Source organism: Scyliorhinus canicula, chromosome 1 (genome assembly GCF_902713615.1).
Source record: "Scyliorhinus canicula chromosome 1, sScyCan1.1, whole genome shotgun sequence".
NCBI lineage: Eukaryota > Metazoa > Chordata > Chondrichthyes > Carcharhiniformes > Scyliorhinidae > Scyliorhinus > Scyliorhinus canicula.
This window is the reverse complement of record NC_052146.1, coordinates 308,944,176-308,966,071: the sequence shown is the minus strand read 5'-3', so window position 1 is coordinate 308,966,071 and position 21,896 is coordinate 308,944,176. Positions and strand designations below refer to the sequence as shown.

The following is a 21,896-nucleotide window of genomic DNA, read 5'->3' as shown; positions in this document are numbered from 1 at the left end:
GGGGGCTTTTCACAGTAACGTCATTGCAGTGTTACAGTAAACCTACTTGTGACAATAATAAAGATATTATTATTAATGCCTGAATATCTGTGTGCTGAACAAAGAGACCAGCCGGCTGCAGGTAGAGAAAGGCCAGTTTCTATAATTAACTCTTTCAACTGATACCAGTGGATAGCTGCCATGCCCCTACTTAGGGCCCTAGTATTTGTAGTTAGAAATTAAACACAAATGCAAACAACATGTGATTTTTGGAGATATTTCAAATTTCCCTCTTCTCACCAAACTGAGTTGTACTCAGTGATTCTAACAAGACACAATTTGTATTAACATTGAAGGGTCCCTGATCACACTCAGGTGTTGTGATGCCCAGAGTCAAATAGTCTCCCCCATCTATAATGGCTGTTGGAGATCACAGGGCATTGATAAGACACCCCCAGCAAGGGGGATGGGAAAGGAATGGAATTGGGTTGAAAAGAAGCATTCTTATCTTGGTGTTTAATATGTTTCAGTCAGAAGTATCTCACATCAATACAAGATAATCATCGTTCTCCTGGATATTTTCCAACCATAGACAGCCTGCTCCTTATCTCCAGAGACTGACCCTTATCCGATTGGCGTTCGGAAGAATCAGGAATACAGGTGCGTTATGATGATCATTATGCTGTGAAATTATCGTTTTGGAGATGGTAAAGAATGTGACTTGTCAGTGGACAGGATAAAGGGAAATGGAAAAAAAGAATGGGAGAGATGAAGCAGAAATGGACAAAAGAGCGAGAAAAGAGGACCCAGAGACAGACAGCAGCATCAGAACGAGAGAGAGAGAGGATGTGAACGAGAGAGAGAGAGGAGGACCCAGAGACAGACAGCAGCATCGGAAAGAGAGAGGAGGACCCAGGGACCAGAAACGGCCCTAGGGTTGCTGGCGCCTCGGGCAAGCTGAACTTCGGCGCCCTTACAAGTATAATTTTTAAATATAATTTGGCCCCTGACATCGCAGCAGGAGCTGCCCAGGTACAATATTACCCCTCCAGCAGTAATTTCAACAGTGAATACTTGTGAGAATTTACTTGCAAAACATGACACCAGATATTGGTTCATAAGAGAAAAATTAAAGAGAACAAATAGCCAAGAACCTTGACCTACCTCTTTTTAGATTCAGGACCTCAGACGCCAATTGTCTGCTTCTTCATTGCCACTTAGTGAGAAGTGCAGAGGGTTTGGCAGCATACAACCCACATCTTTTTTAATCAAGGTTAACTCGGCAAGGAGTGCCCAGAAACTCCCTCCAATGCTATTTACGGCGGCAAAATCTGCCTTCCTTGTGCGTGTGTGTTTTTTTAAACAACACTTTGAGAGCACCAGAAGTATAATGAAATTTCGGGAAGCTTGCAATTAGACCCAGTTAATCTAAAATACCTGACTCACGCTGACCTAAGCTGCGCATTGCAAGGGGGCTAAATAGCAGCTCAGAAACTGCAGCGCTCCGAGTAGGAAAAATTCCGAGCCAGTCTCAGAGTGTGAGGCATTATTCTCCTCAAGTTTGCTTTCAGCCCACTTGTGGCTGTTCAGCTTATTGTAGCCCAAACTAAGATTGTGAGGGTTTAACTCACAATTTGTTTAGTCTCTCTCTCTCTTTCCTTCTTCTGGTTCCTTTTCTCTTCAAACAAGTTAGGTTTTTGTCTCATGATGGCGCCCCCTAGCACATGGCGCCCCGGGCGACTGCCCGAGTTGCCGGTACCTTGAGCCGGCCCTGCCAGGGACACACAGCAGCATCTGAGTGTGTTGAGTGTGACCCAGAGACAGACAGCAGCATCAGAGAGAGCGGAAGAGAGCCAAGTGTTCACCTTTTTTGTTTTATGTACCCTATCCCAATATGCTTGTGGTTCGGATAATAATGAGGGCAAAAAACAATTCTCCTTTGTTTCTGGTTGGATAGAGAATATGGAAGGAAAAGGGATAGAAAATAATCTAACGATGCACCAACAACTAGGGCTAGGGGTGAGATTCAGCAGCCAGGTTGCACCTGATTCGATGGCAAGATGAGGATGTTGATTTATGGAAGCGACCTGGTGAGATTCACGACGCTCGAAACGCCTTGCGAGATTGAACACGCTGGGAAAAATCCAGCCATGCATATTTAAATGGGCCAATCGGCTGATTTAAATATCCATTCACTGGATTCACCCGGGGCACAGGATTTACCAGCCATGCATTGCCGACCTCACCATGGCAGTGCTTAATACTGGTCTACCCAAACGTGGAACAGTCGTAACGGCCCCTGGGGTTCTCCCAGGTTATTGGAGACCCGCAGATTGTCGGGGACTGGCACTGTCAGGGTGCCTGGAATGCACTGCCAGGCTGGCAGTGTCAAGGTGCCCGGGTGGCAGGTTGCCTGTGCCAAGGATTGGGCCCGGGGTGCCTTGCTCATAAGAGGTGGGGTGAAGGGGGCTTGAGGACCCCTGAATAGGTACGTTGGGTGTAGTGGGGGTCCAAAGGCAGCCATGGAGATGCTGAAGGGATTAAAAAAATCAGGGCTGCCATTAAAAATGGCGCTGCAACCTCCGAGTAGTAGAAATAATAATAATAATCGCTTATTGTTACAAGTAGGCCTCAATGAAGTTACTGTGAAAAACCCGGAGTTGCCATATTCCGGCTCCTGTTCAGGGAGGCTGGTACGGGAATTGAACCCGCGCTGCTGGCATTGTTCTGCATTAGAAGCCAGCTGTTGTAGTCTTCCTATAAGTCCAGCTTCGACCGGCAGTTCCTCGTCGAGGCCAAAAACGACAGAAAAGTACCATTGAATAGCGGGATATTTCTCAGTGCCAAGAAGCAACCCGCTAAACGTGCTATTAGACCATAAGCCATAGCAGCAGAATTAGGCCACTCGGCCCATCGAGTCTGCTCCACCATTCAATCATGGCTGATATTTTTCTCATCCCCATTCTCCTGCCTTCTCCCCATAAACCCTTTTCAGCTCATTTTAAGACCACTGATTCATGCCTTAGATGTCACAAGCTGGGGGCACGGTAGCACGGTAGAACAGCCCCAGGGTCGATTCCCGGCTTGGATCACTGTCTGTGTGGAGTCTGCACGTTCTCCCTGTGTCTGCATGGGTTTCCTCCGGATGCTCCGGTTTCCTCCCACAAGTCCCGAACTATGTGCCTGTTAGGTAATTTGGACATTCTGAATTTTCCCTCGGTGTCCCCAAACAGGCGCCGGACAGTGGCGACTAGGGGCTTTTTACAGTAACTTCATTGCAGTGTTAATGTAAGCCTACTTGTGACAATAGTATTATTATTATTATTATAAAGAACGGATCGCAAAAATACCAAACAAAAGGCTCTGGGCAGGATTCTCTGTTTCCGAAACTAAGTGTTGACGCAGACGCCGAATTCATGACTCAAAACTGACGCCGAACCTGGATCGATTCAGAGACTGTGGAGGGGCAGCACCGGCACCACGTGGAACACAATCGATTCCAGTGAGAAACGGTGCAGGATTAGCCAGGACCGTCATTGACACTCGGGAGGCTGACAAGCTGCAGCCGCACATACACATTACACTCCCCACACACACTCATCCCAGCCGCACACACACATTACACTCCCCACACACACTCATCCCAGCCGCACACACACATTACACTCCCCACACACACTCATCCCAGCCGCACACACACATTACACTCCCCACACACACTCATCCCAGCCGCACATACACATTACACTCCCCACACACACTCATCCCAGCCGCACACACACATTACACTCCCCACACACACTCATCCCAGCCGCACACACACATTACACTCCCCGCACACACTTATCCCACCGCACACACACATTACACTCCCCACACACACTCATCCCAGCCGCACACACATTACACTCCCCACACACACTCATCCCAGCCCGCACACACATTACACTCCCCACACACACTCATCCCAGCCGCACACACACATTACACTCCCCACACACACTCATCCCAGCCACACACACACATTACACTCCCCACACACACTCATCCCAGCCGCACACACACATTACACTCCCCACACACACTCATCCCAGCCGCACACACACATTACACTCCCCACACACACTCATCCCAGCCGCACACACACATTACACTCCCCACACACACTCATCCCAGCCGCACATACACATTACACTCCTCACACACACTCATCCCAGCTGCACACACATTACACTCCCCACACACACTCATCCCAGCAGCACACACACATTACACTCCCCACACACACTCATCCCAGCCACACACACACACATTACCTCCCCACACACACTCATCCCAGCCACACACACACATTACACTCCCCACACACACTCATCCCAGCCCCACACACACATTACACTCCCCACACACACTCATCCCAGCCACACACACACATTACACTCCCCACACACACTCATCCCAGCCGCACAAACACATTACACTCCCCACACACACTCATCACAGCCGCGCACACATTACACTCCCCACACACACTCATCCCAGCCGCACACACACATTACACTCCCCACACACACTCATCCCAGCCGCACACACACATTACACTCCCCACACACACTCATCCCAGCCGCACACACACATTACACTCCCCACACACACTCATCCCAGCCCACCACACACATTACACTCCCGCACACACTTATCCCACCGCACACACACATTACACTCCCCACACACACTCATCCCAGCCGCACACACACATTACACTCCCCACACACACTCATCCCCAGCCGCACACACATTACACTCCCCACACACACTCATCCCAGCCGCACACACACATTACACTCCCCACACACACTCATCCCAGCCACACACACATATTACACTCCCCACACACACTCATCCCAGCCGCACACACACATTACACTCCCCACACACACTCATCCCAGCCGCACATACACATTACACTCCTCACACACACTCATCCCAGCTGCAAACACATTACTCTCCCCACACACACTCATCCCAGCAGCACACACACATTACACTCCCCACACACACTCATCCCAGCCACACACACACATTACACTCCCCACACACACTCATCCCAGCCACACATACACATTACACTCCCCACACACACTCATCCCAGCCGCACATACACATTACACTCCCCACACACACTCATCCCAGCCGCACACACACATTACACTCCCCACACACACTCATCCCAGCCGCACACACACATTACACTCCCCACACACACTCATCCCAGCCGCACACACACATTACACTCCCCACACACACTCATCCCAGCCACACACACACATTACACTCCCCACACACACTCATCCCAGCCGCACACACACATTACACTCCCCACACAAACTCATCCCAGCCGCACAACACATTACACTCCCCACACACACTCATCCCAGCCGCACACACACATTACACACCCCACACACACTCATCCCAGCCGCACACACACATTACACTCCCCACACACACTCATCCCAGCCGCACATACACATTACACTCCCCACACACACTCATCCCAGTCGCACACACACATTACACTCCCCACACACACTCATCCCAGCCGCACACACACATTACACTCCCCACACACACTCATCCCAGCCGCACACACACATTTCACTCCCCACACACACTCATCCCAGCCTCACACACACATTACACTCCCCACACACACTCATCCCAGACTCACACACACATTACACTCCCCACACACACTCATCCCAGCCGCACACACACATTACACTCCCCACACACACTCATCCCAGCCACACACACACATTACACTCCCCACACACATTCATCCCAGCCGCACATACACATTACACTCCCCACACACACTCATCCCAGCCTCACACACACATTACACTCCCCACACACACTCATCCCAGCCGCACACAACATTACACTCCCCACACACACTCATCCCAGCCGCACACATACATTACACTCCCCACGCACACTCATCCCAGCCGCACACACACATTACACTCCCCACACACACTCATCCCAGCTGCACACACACATTACACTCCCCACACACACTCATCCCAGCCCCACACACACATTACACTCCCCACACACACTCATCTCAGCCGCACACATACATTACACTCCCCACACACACTCATCCCAGCCGCACACAGACATTACACACCCCTCACACACTCATCCCAGCCGCACATACACATCACACTCCCCACACACACTCATCCCAGCCGCACATACACATTACACTCCCCACTCACACTCATCCCAGCCGCACACATAAATTAAACATCCCACACACACTCATCCCAGCCTCACACACACATTACACTCCCCACACACACTCATCCCAGCCGCACACACACATTACACTCCCCACACACACTCATCCCAGCCGCACACACACATTACACTCCCCACACACACTCATCCCAGCCGCACACACACATTACACTCCCCACACACAGTCATCCCAGCCGCACGTATACATTACACTCCCCACACACACTCATCCCAGCCACACACACACATTACACTCGCCACACACACTCATCCCAGCCGCACACACATTACACTCCCCACAAACACTCATCCCAGCCGCACACACACATTACACTCCCCACACACACTCATCCCAGCCACACACACACATTATACGCCCCACACACACTCATCCCAGCCGCACACACACATTACACTCCCCACACACACTCATCCCAGCCGCACGCACACATTACATTCCCCACACACACTCATCCCAGCCGCACACACACATTACTCTCCCCACACACACTCATCCCAGCCGCACACACACATTACACTCCCCACACACATCCCAGCCACACACACACATTACACTCCCCACACACACTCATCCCAACCGCACATACACATTACATCCCCACACACATTCATCCCAGCCGCACACACACATTACACTCCCCACACAAACTCATCCCAGCCGCACACACACATTAAACTCCCCACACACACTCATCCCAGCCGCACACACACATTACACACCCCACACACACTCATCCCAGCCGCACACACACATTACACTCCCCACACACACTCATCCCAGCCGCACATACACATTACACTCCCCACACACACTCATCCCAGTCGCACACACACATTACACTCCCCACACACACTCATCCCAGCCACACACACACATTACACTCCCCACACACACTCATCCCAGCCGCACACACACATTTCACTCCCCACACACACTCATCCCAGCCTCACACACACATTACACTCCCTACACACACTCATCCCAGACTCACACACACATTACACTCCCCACACACACTCATCCCAGCCGCACACACACATTACACTCCCCACACACACTCATCCCAGCCACACACACACATTACACTCCCCACACACATTCATCCCAGCCGCACATACACATTACACTCCCCACACACACTCATCCCAGCCTCACACACACATTACACTCCCCACACACACTCATCCCAGCCGCACACAAACATTACACTCCCCACACACACTCATCCCAGCCGCACACATACATTACACTCCCCACGCACACTCATCCCAGCCGCACACACACATTACACTCCCCACACACACTCATCCCAGCTGCACACACACATTACACTCCCCACACACACTCATCCCAGCCCCACACACACATTACACTCCCCACACACACTCATCCCAGCCGCACACAGACATTACACACCCCTCACACACTCATCCCAGCCGCACATACACATTACACTCCCCACACACACTCATCCCAGCCGCACATACACATTACACTCCCCACTCACACTCATCCCAGCCGCACACATAAATTAAACATCCCACACACACTCATCCCAGCCTCACACACACATTACACTCCCCACACACACTCATCCCAGCCGCACACACACATTACACTCCCCACACACACTCATCCCAGCCGCACAGACACATTACACTCCCCACACACACTCATCCCAGCCGCACACACACATTACACTCCCCACACACACTCATCCCAGCCGCACACACACATTACACTCCCCACACACACTCATCCCAGCCGCACACACACATTACACTCCCCACACACAGTCATCCCAGCCGCACGTATACATTAACTCCCCACACACACTCATCCCAGCCACACACACACATTACACTCCCCACACACACTCATCCCAGCCGCACACACACATTACACTCCCCACAAACACTCATCCCAGCCGCACACACACATTACACTCCCCACACACACTCATCCCAGCCACACACACACATTATACGCCCCACACACACTCATCCCAGCCGCACACACACATTACACTCCCCACACACACTCATCCCAGCCGCACGCACACATTACATTCCCCACACACACTCATCCCAGCCGCACACACACATTACACTCCCCACACACACTCATCCCAGCCGCACACACACATTACACTCCCCACACACACATCCCAGCCGCACACACACATTACACTCCCCACACACACTCATCCCAACCGCACATACACATTACATCCCCACACACATTCATCCCAGCCGCACACACACATTACACTCCCCACACACACTCATCCCAGCCGCACACATTACACTCCCCACACACACTCATCCCAGCCGCACACACACATTACACTCCCCACACACAGTCATCCCAGCCGCACTTATACATTACACTCCCACACACACTCATCCCAGCCACACACACACATTACACTCCCCACACACACTCATCCCAGCCGTACACACACATTACACTCCCCACACACACTCATCCCAGCCGCACACACACATTACACTCCCCACACACACTCATCCCAGCCGCACACACACATTACACTCCCCACACACACTCATCCCAGCTGCACACACACATTACACTCCCCACACACACTCATCCCAGCCGCACGCACACATTACACTCCCCACACACACTCATCCCAGCCGCACACACATTACACTCCCCACACACACTCATCCCAGCCGCACACACACATTACACTCCCCCCACACACTCATCCCAGCCGCACACACACATTACACTCCCCCCACACACTCATCCCAGCCGCACACACACATTACACTCACCACACACACTCATCCCAGCCGCACACACACATTACACTCCGCATACACACTCATCCCAGCCGCACACACACTTTACACTCCCCACACACACTCATCCCAGCCGCACACACACATTACACTCCCCCCACACACTCATCCCAGCCGCACACACACATTACACTCCCCACACACACTCATCCCAGCCGCACACACACATTACACTCCCCGCACATACTCATCCCAGCCGCACACACACTTTACACTCCCCCCACACACTCATCCCAGCCGCACACACACATTACACTCCCCACACACACTCATCCCAGCCGCACACATTACTCTCCCCACACACACTCATCCCAGCCTCGCACACACACATTACACACCCCACACACACTCATCCCAGCCGTACATACACATTACACTCCCCACACACACTCATCCCAGCCTCGCACACACATTACACTCCCCACACACACTCATCCCAGCCTCGCACACACAGTACACTCCCCACACACACTCATCCCAGCCGCCCACACACATTACACTCCCCACACACACTCATCCCAGCCACACAGACATTACACTCCCCACACACACTCATCCCAGCCGCACACACACATTACTCTCCCCACACACACTCATCCCAGCCGCACACACACATTACTCTCCCCACACACACTCATCCCAGCCGCACACACATATTACACTCCCCACACAAACTCATCCCAGCTGCACACACACATTACACTCCCCACACACACTCATCCCAGCTGCACACACACACATTACACACCCCACACACACACATCCCAGCCGCACACACACATTACACTACCCCACACACACTCATCCCAGCCGCACCCACACATTACACTCCCCACACACACTCATCCCAGCCGCACACACACACATTACACTCCCCGCACACACTCATCCCAGCCGCACACACACTTTACACTCCCCACACACACTCATCCCAGCCGCACACACACATTACACTCCCCCCACACACTCATCCCAGCCGCACACACACATTACACTCCCCACACACACTCATCCCAGTCGCACACACACATTACACTCCGCATACACACTCATCCCAGCCGCACACACACACATTACACTCCCCACACACACACATCCCAGCCGCACACACACATTACACTCCCCACACACACTCATCCCAGTGACCCTGGCACCCGGGAGGCAGCATACCTTCCGGGAGTCTCACTCGCAACCTCAGACTCTCCTATCCGTTCCCCTAACCATTGAGTCTCCTGTCACTATTGCTTTTCTATTCTCCCCCTTCCCTTCTGACCCCCAGAGCCAGACTCAGTGCCAGAGACTTGGCTGCTAGGGCCTTCCCCCGGTAGGGTGGAAGCATGGTGCTTAAGTGGGGTGCTCTTTCCAAAGGCCGGTGCAGACTCGATGGGCTGAATGGTCTCCTTCTGCACTGTAAATTCTATGGTCTATGAAGACTTCAGCTGGAGATTCTGCACTGCTCTGACAGGATTCAGGTTTACCTCTTAAAACTGTCTCAAAGAACATCTCTTCAGCGAGTCTGCCTGGGTCTGCTAACTGTATCTAAAAGTGGATTGTGAGCTGAGATGGGTTTGTTTCAGTGGGAATAAAGATAGCAGTAAAGGGTTATTGTGTCACTGTACCAATTGACATTGTTTAAGGGGTAATTGTAAGCTATTTTGTGGTGTTATGTTGAAGATATTTTAATATTGTGTCAGTAATAAAGTTTGTTTTAATATACCGTACACCTATTTCTTCGTGAAATCACTCCTGGAGTGAGGTATCCTTTCCTCAGTGTCTTTAAAAATTAAAATACAATATTGGGGTTTCCTAGACTATAGAATGCTGGAAAATGATCGCCAATGTGTCCATTATTTCTCGGGCCACTTCCTTGAGCACTCTGGGAAGCAGAGCATCAGGCCCCGGGGACATATTGGGTTTTAAGCCCATCAATTTCCCCAATACAATTTCCTGACTAATAAGGATTTCCTTCAGTTCCTCCTTCATGCTCGACCGTCTGTCCCCGAGCATTTCCAGAAGGTTATTTGTGTCCTCCTTAGTTAAGACAGATCCATAGTATTTGTTCAACTTGTCTGCCATCTCTTTGTTGCCCAGTATGAATTCACCTGATTCTAACTGTAAGGGACCTACATTTGTCTTCACCAGTCTTTTTCTCTTCACATATCTACAGAAGCTTTTACGGTCAGTTTTTATATTTTCTGCAAGCTTACTCTCATATACTATTTTCCCTTTCCGAATTAAACCCTTTGTCCTCCTCTGCCGAATATTAAATTTCTCCCAGTCCTCAGGCGTGCTGATTTTCCTGGCCAATGCCTCCTCCTTGTATTTAACATTATCCCTGATTTCCCTTGTTCGCCATGGTTGAGCCACCTTCCCCGTCTTACTCTGGCACCAGACAGGGATGTACAATTGTTGAAGTTCATCCATGAGTTTTTTAAATGTTCTATAAATACCCTGGATGTTGAGTTCCCATCCTCGGTCACCCTGGAGCCAGGTTTCCATCATCCCAATGGCATCATATCCATTAAGATTGTCAGCACAGATAATTCATGTGTTTTAAATGCAAATGCAAATGCTCCTCGCATTGAGACACAGATCCTTCAGGCTTGTTTTTTTGACATTTTTTGGCCTTTTAGAATTATGATGTAATGTGGCCTTTTTGATTTTTCTCTTTGATTTCTCTGCCTTCCACTTTTCCGTTTACTGCCTTTTGTTTCCGTCCCCACCTTACTTCCTTCCGACTTCCTGCATCAGTTCTCATCCCCCTGCCACATTAGTTTAAACCCACCCAACAGCTCTAGCAAACACTCGCCGATAGGACATTGGTTCCAGTCCTGCCCAGGTGCAGACCGTCCGGTTTGTACTGGTCCGACATCCCCCAGAACCGGTTCCAATGGTGCAGGAATTTGAATCCTCCCTCTTGCACCATCTTAGCTGACTGCCCCAGGATGTAGCTGTCGCACACACCCCCTGGGTAGTGTACACACACACACATGATCTGCATGTGGTGCTCACACATGAGCTGTATGTTCAGGGAGTGGAGCCCCTTTCGGTTAATGTAGGGGTCTCCCAGCTGGTCTGTTGCATGCAAGGCGACATGCATACCTGGACCTGGGGCATTCCAGCGATGGCGGGGAATCCTGCTGCCCGAGCATCTTCTTGGGCCTTGTCCATGTCTAAGTTTATATAGTTTTCCCCCTGGGCAAACAAGGCATCTGTGACCTGTCGGATGCCCCTGTGAGCTGTGGCCTGCGAGGTGCCGCACAGTTCCCGGCGCGAGCCCTGGAATGATCCCGAAGCATAAATGTTCAGAGCTGCGGTGACCTTGACAGCCATAGAGAGTGGGTATCGCCCTCCCACACATGGTGCCAAGTCCGCAAGGACATGGCACAGGTGCCATCACGTCTCCTTCTGAGGCAGAGCCCCCTCCAGCACCCTCTGTCCATTATCTGCTCGAACGGCCAGTTAAGCCTGTTCACCTTGGGCCGTCGCGGTTTCCCCCTCTGGGTTTGACCCAGGACTGATCCTCAGGGTGTGGGTGGAGGTCTGGAACATGGACTGTCACCTTGAGCCTCTGCAGACGTTGCTGCTGCCACCCTCTCCGGTGTCTGGCTGCCTGGCCTACCAGCAGCACAACTCGGGCTTGTTCTGGGATCCAAAATACTGTCCATACCGTTCAATATCTGTAATGCATTGGGAGAGGGTGTGAGACTGACAAACAATGGTGGCTCTCACCCCGGTACCCTCCATTTCCCCAATTGATCTCTTTCTCCCCCGCCCCCCTCCACCACCTCTCCCACACCCGGGGCACCCTGCCCACTCACTCCAGGCCTCAGTGGACCCAGACCCTGTATCCCTGACACTTGCACATAACGTTACCTGGACCGGGTGCTGGTCCCCTCACCCATCCTCCGGCCATCAACATGTCCCCGGAGCTGTGTCCCAAATCCTGGCTGTTCGGATGTCGGCTGCTGCGTCGGGTGTTGCCTCCCGCAGTGTTCAGGCAGAGTGTCCAGGCATCACGGTCTGATTGGGATGCAAGGCAATGACTCCCACATGGCCCGTCCACCCACGGGAATCCACTTGGGAAGAGAAAAGCGCTCACTTAATTACGATTGCAAATTCAGCATTAGCCTTCAGCCACACGGCCAGAGGACTCGGCAATCGTGGGGGTTGTCCCTGGAACGATACACAATATCCAGGGGTTGGCATGATGGAGACGTGCGCAGTTGCCCACCGAGGGCCCCCCCACTCCAATGGCAGCCCATCCAAGCTATGGGTGTGTCCTCCCCCTCCCCACACCCCCCACCGACCCCCCCACCGAGCACATGGGCAGCAAGCCACGGGCCCTTTGCCTGTGAGCAAAGATGGCTATTCACCTCCTCAGCTCCCCGCTGCCAGATTCGAAAGGAGTACTAATCGGTGCCAGCGTGACAACTTGCTGGAGAGGCTGATGAATCATGGGAGACCATTGGATATGGGGTCTCCCCATTAATTGCATGGAAATGGGCTTAAGTGTTAATTATTGGCTTCTGGCCATGCAACTTCACCTACGGGAGGGGACCGGTTCCATCGCCAACTCTTTGGTGCCCAGCGCAGCTCTCGTTTTTGCCCTCCCCCACTATTCATTGGCTTCTCTCGAGCGCAACTGGGCCGGAGAATCGCTCCCATTGTTGGGAATACAACATATCCCATAACCAGGAGGCCTCAACTTAAAAGTATCAGTTTCAAACTGGTTTGCTGAGAATCTTGAGGATTCGACATGCTTCCTGATCTCAATCATATCTCAGTATTGTTGACATGCCAATAATTTATTTTTGTAACTGATTAATACCATATATAGCAAATGTTAGTTGCACTATTGTTAGACACATATGAAGAATGGAAATATTTCTCAGGATAACGAGTTCTGAGAGAATAAACTGGAAACCACTTGGGATGGCAGGAACTGGACGCAATAGTTCAAATCACAAATTAGTCCATAAAACAAACGGGATGGGATTTAGTTGCGATGATGGTGATCTCGTCCAGAGTGAAAGCCCCATGTTGCCTTTCCTTGGGAACCTGAATAAGGCAACAGTTTTTGGAAAGATGGTGGAATTACAATTTACACAGTCGGGACATTATTGTATTCCATTACTGACAAATAATATTTCAAGTACAGTTGTTAAGGATGTGTTAACGGCAGTTGAAAATGGGACTTTAGCTGATAAAAAGCTTATTGTATTAAAACTGCGTAGGCAATTTGCGCATCCGTCTCCTCCGAGGCTGAAAAAATTATTAAAGGATGCAGGGGTAAGGGATGAAGACTATACGAAACTGATAGAACAATTTAGTGATCGCTGTGAAGTTTGTAGGAAGTACAGAAGGATACCAGAATGACCGATAGTAACCCTACCTTTGGCCAGGGATTTTAATGACATTGTGGCCATGGACCTTAAGATCTGGGATGAAGCCAATAATATATTTATTTTGAATTTTGTAGATTTAGCAAGCAGATTCAGTCAATTAACGATTGCACGAAGTGAAGAAAAGAGAGTAATCTTAGATCAAGTCGTGGAAAAATGGATAGGGACAGGAATGGGCCCACCGGCAAAATCCTTACGGACAATGGGGGAGAATTTGCTAATGATGAGTTTCGGGATATGTGTGAAAACGTGAATATCGCAGTTATGAATATGGCTGTGGAAAGCCCATTTAGTAATGGTGTGTGTGAAAGAAACCATGCGGTAATAGATGACATGCTCCAGAAAATTTGACAGATGGACCAAACTGCAAGCTGAATTCAGCTTTAGCATGGGCAGCATATGCAAAGAATTCATTGCAGATGGTTGTGGGCTATAGTCCCTATCAATTAGTGTTTGGTGGAAATCCTAAAATCCCGTCCATTTTAGATGACCAGCCTCCAGCTTGGGAAGGGACTACAATTAGCTCTGCCTTTGCTGAGCATTTAAATGCATTACATAGCAGGAGAAAAGCTTTTTTGGAAGCAGAAGTCTCGGAAAGAATTCACAGAGCTTTAAGACATAATGTATGTCCATCAGATCCCGTTTTTCAGCAAGGAGACATAGTACACTCGAAGAGAGACAATTTTAATGAATGGAAAGGCCCAGGGAAGATCATAGGCATAGATGGCAAAACAATTATTTTGCAACATGTCAATCAAACTGTTAGGGTACATTGATCAAGGATAATGGGTACAGATTACAAATTTTCAAATTTAGCCAGAGCAGACAGACATGATGAGGAACCAAGGTCACCTGGTACGCACGTGTTACAGAACTATGAGGACCAGTTAACTGATATAGACAGGGTTTCTGTAGAGGAACACAACACTTCTGATGATTTAGAACAGGCCATTTTTCTGAAAGGACAACTGACAAAAGTTGGTACAAAAGTGACATACTTGCCTGAAGGGTCTAGTCAATGGCAGGAAGCAACTGTTATTAGTAGAGCAGGGAATGCCACTAGAAAGTATAAACATTGGTTGAATATGCAGCATTCAGGGGAGGGTGTCAAGACAATGGATTGGGAACACAAAGTTCAAAAATGGAGGGCACAGAAATGCAGTGCCAGTTCAGATAGTACATTGGATAATGAACAGGTTTGCAGGAAAATGTCGAGAATTATTGAAAGGACATCGCACAGCAGAAGGGAAAGATCATGCAGTAGCAGTACAGAATGAGATACCAGGCAGGAGAGGGAATGTAGTTTATCAAGATCTCGGAACATGAGTAAGACTACAAATACTAATAGGAGTAGAAGCCCACATGCACGTGAGATTTTGGTGGCTTTCAATAAATTTGATGAAAAAGTTATCAAAGATGCCAAACAGCAAGAACTGAATAGTTGGAGTGAATTTGGGGTATACACGGAAGTAACGGATAGGGGTCAAAGAGCTCAATCCCACAGATGGATTTGTATGGAAAAGGTTCTTCCTGATGGAACTTATAAGGCAAAGGCCAGGTTTCCGGCAAGGTGATTTGAAGAAAATTTAGAAGATCAGGATTTAAGGGTAGATTCACCTACGGCATGAAAGGTTATTTTAAAAATCTTCTTGGCTCTATTACCACAAAGGCATGAGAAAGCAAATCTATGGATATAAAAGCTGCCTTTTTGCAGGGGCATCAGCTCCAGAGGGACATTTTTCTCCGTCCTCCTAAAGAAGCAGCTAACACAGAAGGGGTACTGTGGAAGTTGAACAAATGTGCATGTGGATTGAATGATGCGTCTAAAGTCTGGTATTTTTCGGTCAGGTCAGTTTTGTTAAAGTTAGGCTGTTGCCAGTTGAAAGCAGATCCAGCAATGTTTTACTGGCACTACAAAGGAAATATTTCTGGTATCTTTATGACGCATACTGATGATTTTTTTGTGGGGTGGGACTATTGATTTTGAAGCTATTGTAATCTCTGGTTTGCGGAAAGAATTCAGGGTTGGAAGTCAGGCTTCCGGTGCATTTAAATATATTGGACTGGAAATCGGACAGACTAAGTTAGGGGCAACTTTACGTCAGCAAACTCGGAAAGCATCAGCCCAATAGCAATTAGCCTTGGCTGGGTTTCACAAAAAGATGCAATGGTTTCAAAGATAGAAAAAGAGCAACTGTGAAGTTTAATAGGACAACGAACTGGTTAGGGAGACAGACTAGATGGGACGTGAGTTTTGATGTCTTGGAGTTGAGTACAAAAATGAATGATCCCAAAGTGGAAGACATAATAAAGCAAATAAAGCATTGGTCAAACTAAAAATGCAGGAGTGTATTTTGAGGTTCCCGGTTTTAGGTCACTTGAAACTCATAGCTTATAGTGAAGCATCCTATGCATATTCATGTGATGGGGTTTCAAGAGCAGGAGGTTTTATAATTTTCTTTTGGGTAACAATGGTAAAATGTTGCCCCCTTGTGTGGGAAACAAAGAAAATAAGGAGAGTGGTCCAAAGCTCTTTGGCTGCTGAGACGTTAAGCCTTGTAGAGGCAGTGGATATGGCCTCTTATTTATGTCAGGTATTGACAGAAATTTTGGGATTTGGGGATTTGGGTAATATACCTATTGAATGTCACATCGACAATAAATCCCTGTGGGAAAATGTGTATTCTGCAAAAAGTGTCAATGAGAAAAGGTTAAGAATAGACATCGCAAGTTTGAAGCAGATGTTGGACAGAGGGGAAATAGCAAAAATTAAATGGGTCGACAGTAGCTATCAATTGTCAGACTGTTTAACAAAAAGATGGACTAGTTCACAGAAACTGTTGGATATTGTTAATGAAGGGCACCTGTTTCTATGACTGCTTTTGTTTCTTTCAAAGACAAATGAAAAAAAAGGGGAGGGGGGAAATGCGTGTGTGTTTTTGAGTTTCTGTAATTTTGTTTTCATCTAATTATTTTGTTTTTCAAGGAAGGGGAGACTGTTAAGTAATGGGTTCAGAGAAATTCCAATTAGTTGTCTCATTTATGTTAAGTATCCAGTAATTGAAACTGATATGTAAAGGGCTTCAGGTGGCCTTTGTGTCAGATGATGTGAAGATAGAGTTTTGTGCAGAGTCTGTTCAAGTGAAATAAAGGTGTTGTCAAAGGAGAAGAACCTTTGACTCTTTATGCAACAGCAGCTAAATGTCTAACAAGAATATCCCTCCTCAGATAAGGACAGCAAAACTGCACAAACTACTCCAGATGTGGCCTCACCAATTCCCTACACAATTGCAGGAAAACATCCCTATTCCTTTACTCAAATCCTCTGGCTATGAAGGCCAACATACAATTTGCCTTCTTTACTGCCGGCTGTACCTATGTGCTTACTTTCAGTGACTGATGCACGAGGACACCAAGGTATCGCTGAGTATCCACCTCTCTCAATTTACACCCATTCAAATACTAATCTGCCTTCCTCTTTTTGTAAACAAAGCGTATACCTTCACATTTATCCACATTATACTGCATCTGCCATGCAAATGCCCACTAACTCACCCTGCCCAAATCCCACTGAAGCATCTCTGCATCCTCCTCACAGCTCACCCTCCCACCCAACTTTGCATCATCCGCAAATTTGGAGATATACATTTAGTTCCCTCGTCCAAATCATTAATCTAGAATATGACCAGTTGGAGTCTGAGCACAGATCCCTGTGGTACCCCACTAGTCACTGCCTGCCAGTCAGAAAAAGATCAATTATTCCAACTTTTGCTTCCTGTCTGCCAACATCATCTCAAAATACTATCCATAATCACTTGTGCTTAACTTTACATAGTAACCTGCTATGCGAGACCTTGTCAAAAGCTTTCTGAAAAGTCTAAATAAACCACATCCACTGGTTCCCCCTGGCCAACTCTCCTCGTTACATCGTCAAAGAATTCCAGTAGATTTGTCAAGCCTGATTTCCCTTTTGTAAATCCATGCTGATTTTGTCTGATTACACCACTGCTTGCCAAATTCTGTGCAATGAAATCCTTGATAATGCACTCCAGCAACATTCCCTACTACCGACGCTAGGCTCACTGGTGTTTAGTTCCCTGTTTTTTCTCGATCTCCCTTTTTGAATAGTGAGGTTATATTCCTTACCCTCCAATCTGTAAGATTTCCATTTCAGAGTCCAAAGAATTTGGGAAAATGACCACCAATGGATCTACTATTTCTCGGGCTACTTCCTGAAGCACTCTGGGATGAAGATTATCAGCCCTGGAGATTTGTCTTTAATCCCATTAATTTCCCCCAAACCATTTCTCTACTGATACTAATTTCCTTCAGCTCCTCACTACAACTTGTGTTTCTCAGAACTTCCCGTACATTATTCATGTCTTCCTTTCTGAAGACAGAAGCAAAGTACAAATTAGTTATCTTTGTCCCCTGTTATGAATTCCCCCGTTTTGACTTTAAGGTGTCCACATTAGTTTGTGTCTCTTTACATACCTACAGAAACTTTTACAGTCAGTTTCTATGTTTCCCGCTAGCTTACTTTCATTTGTATTTTCCCCTTCATCAATCACTTGGACTGCCTTTGCTGAATTTTAAACTCAGGCTTTTTCTTGCTAATTTGTATGCCTCTTCTTTGAATCTAATGCTATCTCTAATTTCCCTTGGCAACAGTTCTCTTTCTGCTCTTGTGACAAATAGGAATAAAACAACTTTGGAGTTCACCGATTTGTTTCTTGAATATCTGCCATTGCCTGTCCGCTGTCCTTCCTGTTAGTAATTTCCCAGTCCATCATTGTCAGCGCATGCCTCATATCATCAGTTACCTTTATTGAGGTTCAAATTCAGAATCAACACCTCACTATTCACCTTGATAAAGAATTCTTTCATATTATGGTCACTCATCCCCAAAGGTTCTCTCACAACTAGATTGGAAACTAATCCTTTCTCCTTGCACAATACCCAGTACAAGATGACCTGTTTCCTTGTTGCTTCCTCTACATACTGATCCAGAAAACTAACCCCTATACACTCCTGAAATTCCTCCTCTATTATACTGTGACTAATCTGAGTCACACAATCTATATGCAGATTAAAGTCTCATAATCACAGATGTTCCTTTATCACATGCATCTCCGATTTTCTGATCTGATGCTATTCCCCACATTACCACTGCAGTTTGGTGGTCTGTATACCACCCCAAAAATGTTTTTTGTCCCTTGGTGTTTCTTAACATGATCCAGACAGATTCAACATCATCTGTACTAATATCTTTCCTCAATGTTGTATCAATATCTTCTTTAATCAACAATGAAACTCCAGCACCTTTGCCTTTCTATCTGTCCTTCCTAAAAACTGAATAGCCGTCAATATTTAGTTCCCATCTTGGTCACCTTGGAGCCATGTCTCCGTAATCCTAATTATATCACACCCCTTTACATCTATCTGCACAACTATCCATCCATTTAATTTTGCATGTTCCACACATTCAGGTACAAAACCTTAAGGCTAGTCCTTTTAATGTTCCTTGAGCGGTCCCTACTATTTTTTACTGTGTCATTATCTGATACAGGCCCTTGATTTCGCTGCCTATCACTTTTCTAATCCTCCTTGCTGCGTTTTTCTCTTGTTCTTGATTCCCTCTGCTCTGAGTCCTCACGTAGGTTCCCAACCCCCTGGCATATTAGTTTAACCCCCCCCCCCCCCCCCCCCCCAACCGCTCGTACCCTCCCCCTGAAGAACATCAGTTCCAGTCCTGCCCAGGTGGAACCCGTCCAGTTTGTACAGGTCCACCCTCCCCCAGAACCAGTCCCAATGCCCCAGGAACCTGAACCCCTCCCCCTGACACCATCTCTTCAGCCACGTATTCATCCAATACACCTGCTCTTTGTAATCTGACCAGCTCGTGGCACCGGTAGTAATCCTGAGATCATAACCTTTGAGATCCTTCTCAACTTTCTTCCTCACTCCTATATTCTTTCAGGACCTCATCCCTTTTTCATCCTCCCCCTCCAGAATGTCCTGTACCTGCTCCGAGATCCTTTACCCGAGCACCAGGGAGGCAACATACCATCCTGGAGTCTTGTTTGCAGACATAGAAAACGCTTGTCTATTCCCCTTACAGTTGAACCACCAGAACTATTTCATTCCCACACTTGTTACTCCTCCCCTCTGTAGCATAGAATCATAGAATTTAGAGTGCAGAAGAAGGCATTCGGCCCATCGAGTCTGCACCGGCCCTTGGAAAGAGCCCACCAGCGGCTGGTTTAGCACAGGGCTAAAGAGCTGGCTTTTAAAGCAGACCAAGGCAGGCCAGCAGCACGGTTCAATTCCTGTACCAGCCTCCCGAACAGGCGCTGGAATGTGGTGACTAGGGCTTTTCACAGTAACTTCATTTGAAGCCTACTTGTGACAATAAGCGAATTTCATTTTAATTTCATTTCATTTCATTTCACGTCCACCCTATTCCCGTAAACCACCTTATTCCTGTAAGCAGAACCAACCATGGTGCAACGAATTTGGCTGTTGCTGCTTTCCTCTGAGAGGCCATTGCCCTGAACAGTATCCAAAGCTGTAGATCTCTTTTTCGGGGGAATGGCCACCTGCTTCGCTCTCTTGCTCTGCTGGTGGTCACCCATTCCCTTCCTGCCTGTGGAGTCTGAGCCTCCGGTGTGACCATCTGTGACACTGGAAATGTTCCCGACTTCCCACATGGAGCATGAGGAGCAAACCAAGGCTTTGTGTTCTCCTGCAATGACTTACACTTTTAAATTAAAGCTTTGGAAGATGCTTGATATTAGATAAAATCCAATTCTCTGTGGCCCTTCCATGCTTGTCTTTGTGACTGCCAATTAGAGCCCTGACAGATTATAAACCACAAAACTTATTTTCAAACCATAATTGATGAAAGATGTAAAGACTTACCGACCTTGCCCACTACTTACCAATTAGCTCTCACTTGTAGCCTCAGCTGCAGCAGGGCAAGTCCACTCTCTGAAAATGTAAAAGTTAAGAAGCAAATAAAGTTAGAGTAAAACTGCCAAGGTATATTTTGTCTGATATCATGTGATATTTTAACAACTTAGTAATGCCACTGGTTATACTATATATACTGCTATTTCTGTACAATAATTCTATCTGGTCTCCGTTAACAGGATGGCATCATACACAGGAATGGAGTCTCCTATGCATCTGATTAAGAATTCAGCTGATGGAAAACTGTCTGTAGCTAAAGATGCTGTGGACATGTTAAAGAAAATGAATCAGCCTTTGGTTGTTGTGGCTCTGGTTGGGAAATACCGCACAGGAAAATCATTCCTGCTAAACCAACTTGCTGGAAGAAAGACAGGTTCAGTG

At 48.0% G+C, this 21,896-nt stretch overlaps 1 long non-coding RNA gene across 1 annotated transcript; it reads left to right on the top strand.

The window, feature by feature from the left end:
- Positions 1–505: 505 nt before the first annotated feature.
- LOC119978239 lies at positions 506–21,865 on the top strand. The gene is made up of 2 exons (XR_005463408.1): positions 506–639; positions 21,695–21,865. It is a non-coding gene; the product is annotated as an uncharacterized LOC119978239 (long non-coding RNA).
- The last annotated feature ends 31 nt before the right edge of the window (positions 21,866–21,896 follow it).